This window comes from Lethenteron reissneri, chromosome 19 (genome assembly GCF_015708825.2).
Source record: "Lethenteron reissneri isolate LAM-NWPU_2019-01 chromosome 19, ASM1570882v1, whole genome shotgun sequence".
Lineage (NCBI taxonomy): Eukaryota > Metazoa > Chordata > Hyperoartia > Petromyzontiformes > Petromyzontidae > Lethenteron > Lethenteron reissneri.
In genome coordinates, this window is record NC_083797.1 from 3,316,995 (window position 1) to 3,320,981 (window position 3,987).

Genomic DNA, 3,987 nt, shown 5'->3' on the forward strand with positions numbered 1-3,987 from the left:
TTCCCTCCCTTTGATTTCTACACATCTCCCCCCTTTTTTTTGTTACAATCCCATCTGGCCAGAAAATACCACGCAGATGCCCTTAACAGTTGTGAGCGAAGATGGGAGAGGGTGGCTGTGGAGGGTGATTGGATGAGTGAGCATGTTGACAGTGTGTCTATGAGCAGAGGTGCCTACAATCACAAGATTCCTACCAAATGTCATAGCCTCGCTCACAGAGCAAAAACTAAAAAAAAACTAAAAAGGGAATATTGACCTATTTTAACATTTGCGTTGTTTGGCCAAAAAACAGTCACTTCAAACATTCGTGCAAAAGGTTGTGACTTACACACTAATGCAGTAGTTAACTCATGAATGCATTGATTAGAAACACCTGCATTTTTTTCGATGCAAAGTTGGATGAAGGCCTCTCCATTCCATGGCTGACATGACAGTTGTTTGGCCATGCTTTACCACGCTACATATTGTGGGCTGGTGCAGATGCCCCGTGGCCGGGAATTTAACTCAGGTCACCGGGTTGATAGCGGAGCACGCAAACCACTGCACCCCCCCCCCCTCCCCAATTGAAAAGGCTGACACGTATTTAATATTTTGTCACAAATTACTCGCGGTAAATATCTATCCCCTCCATCAGATGAAATAAATTAGAAAAGTAAAAACTTCGTGCAAGCCAATTCAAATGTTGACGTTTTATGCGAGATGTTGCAAATATGACATATACGCACATATGGAACAAAAATATAATTGGATACATCCAGTACATTTTATATTATTTTTAAATTGGCATCCTGAAACCCATGGTCTCCTTAAATCTACTTGCATAGCTGGCTACAGCGTAAGTAAGAGGCTGTTTGAACTTCGGATTTAACAACATATATTTTGCATGTGGCAAAACGCTTGTCAAAGTCTTCATTAAAATTTGTGAAATGTGCACGGTATGCCGCTCAATTGTTGTCAGCCTTCTCCCAGGGGTACATCATTCACACGTTCTTTTGATAGTCAATATGATTAAAGATGTGAGTTTATTTGCTGCTCATCATTCATTAACATTTTAAGAATAATTGTAATCTTTATTCAGCCTGTGCTGAAAACACAACAACAAAAAAACACTTCTTGTTACTGAAGGCAAGAATGTACGTTTCAGTGTGAACTTGTATCTGATATACACAATTATGGTACTCCACTGAACATTTGTATGCTCACGTGCTTATTGATTCATGTTTCAACATACTCATGTCAACATACTCATGTCAACATACTCATGTCAACATACTCATGTCAACATACTCATGTCAACATACTCATGTCAACATTGGCACATGTGAATATGATGTATGTGAACCAAATATGCACTTAATTATCCTGCTATTATAAAAAAAATTTCGTGAAATACTGTCGACAGGGATAAATGCATTCTTTTTGTTTTACCATTCCATAAAACGAGACCTTCGTTTATTTTTATCTTCAAATGAATACCCACTGCGAAGAAAATGCTCGCAGGTGGCTCAGTAATTCTGTCTGAAACAAATGACAATTAAGTCGATTAGCTTCATGAGCATCAATAAAGTGTTGGTGTCAATGGCATCACCACCCCGTTAAAACACGAAAGCAAGGGTGAAAATCAATTTCATATTATATTTCGTCTCTATTAACCATAATGAAACATAGTTATTACAACAGCAACAACAAAAACTGCGTAAAATACACGCCGTGTTGACTATATAAAACAAATCCAAGTGAATTATTGTTCAAATTAGAATTGAGAAACTCTATAAAACTGTGCTACACCCCCTGAGCCCATTTACAGTCCTGAGTGGTGGAAATTTCATATTGCGATGGAATGGGAAAGTCTATCCAAAGGACAATGTTGACAACCATAAAAAAAACGAGTACATACTAATGTTTTATAAACCCTGGGACAAACGATGGAATGAGTCAACCCTTAACCAGGAATTGAACGCACAACCATCTGATTGCGAGACACTCGCTGTTCTGCTGAACCATTTGACCAGGTATACAACAAACACGACGAAGATCCCCCCCGTATAGCCTTAGCAGACTGTTGGGGCAAGTGCTGGTAGCGAGTAGCAGCGCTTATTAAAGCTGGCACGGCACACGAGGGGGTGGGTGTGGCCAGCACCACGACCAGCCGCCTTTGTCTCCCCAGTGGCGATGACGTTTACACACCGCACCAGATACAAATTTGAGGCTGAGTCAACCTAGGGGAGGCCCAGGACCGGTTCACATAATCGTCACTGGCGTTGACCGTGAGCGGAAATCAAACTCGGGTAGCCGGGTTCGCAGCGGAGTGCGCTAACTGCTGCACCACCGCTCCCACACACACAAACACCAAATACGATTGCAAGGATGCCCACTTTATGGTGCATTGAAATGCTCGCCAATGGCCGTGAAGGATCCGTCTCATTGTGCTTCGAAGTGCCGTTCATGCCACGCGTCCACGCACAGTAGGGTCGCTTGTCCGTGACATTGGCGTCACGCACGCGCCGGTGTGGCGAGCGATTCCGCACTCAATGCAAGAAGTTCGGTGAAGGTGGGCGAGGTGGGAGGAGGAAGAGGATGTGGGGGGGGGGAGAGATGCCGCTCCTCTTGCGTATCCACCACACCCATACCCCATGGCGGAGCCAGGATTTTCAGGTAGAGGGGGGGAAGGCAACCCCTCCAGCAATGAAAACAATGATAGGAGTTGTTAGTAAGTAAGGATCTGTCCCTTGCTTTTTATTCGACGCGTGTACGGCGATGGGGCAGCCATCGATCGAGGCTCGCTGAAGGTGTTTGCCTTAAGAGAAGTCGTGTCCTGTATACGCAACTGCGCACAATTCTCAGTCACTTATAACCGCTTTGCCGTGACTTATTACCAATTATGGACTCAGACTATTGTCCCATCATCTCATAGAGTCCCTGGCACGTAATGATATGCTACACAGTGGCAGTGGGGGTCGCAAAATGCCGATTTGTTACTAACAGACCTCAATGATCCGATCGAAATTAGGGATATCGATCGGATCATTGGCGGGCCGAGGCACGTGCCACCCCACCCCCCATCTCATCGTCACCAGGCCACCAGGTGAATGCGGCTCTGGGTGGCCATCACCGTCCACACACCGTAGCCACAGCTGTTTGTTTGTCCTGCCGAGTGGGGTGAGGTTTGTTTGTGTGTGTGTCTCTCCGATGGGTAGTGGCGTCTGTACGACGTACGTGTATGGTATGTCTATGTGTGTGTGTAGGGGGAGCGGTAGCCTCATATGAGTACCTGGTGTAAAAAAAAAAAATCATTGCCACTGGGGAGACAAAGGCAGCCGGGCGTGGTGCTGGCCATCCACCTCCTCGTGTGCCGTTCTGGTTTTCATCGGTACCCGCTAACAGCACCTGCCCCAATCGTCTGTGAAGGCTATACGGGGGATCTTTGTCTTTGTTTTGTATACGGTGAGCGGCCGGGCAGTGGCATTCGCGCTCACGGCCAACACCACCAGTGACGATTATCTGAACCGGTCTTGGGCCTCCCCCTAGGTCGACTCAGCCTTAAATGAGCACCTGGTGTAGTGCGTAAACATCGCCACTAAGGGAGACAAAGGTGGTGGTGCTGGTCACCCACCCCTCGTGTGCCGTACCGGCCGTGATAGGTGCTGCTCGCGAACAGCGCTTGCCCCAACATTCTGTTAAGGCTATATGGGGGACCTTTGTCTTTTTGTATGTGCGCACGTTGAACTTCTTTCGCACCGTACGAAGCCAACCGAGCTAATCGGAGGTGCAGGGGAAGGACACCAAAACTAAACACGAAAAATAATTTCTACAGAAATTCGTTTTCAATCTGAAATAAACGAAACTAACACTTTTGGTACCACCACCGCGTGTATTTTTTGGCAAGATGGCTCAGATTTCGTACCATATTGACAAGGCTCGTGTATTACAGTGACAAGGGCTCGTGTCTAACAGTGACAAGGGCTCGTGTCTTACAGTGACAAGGCT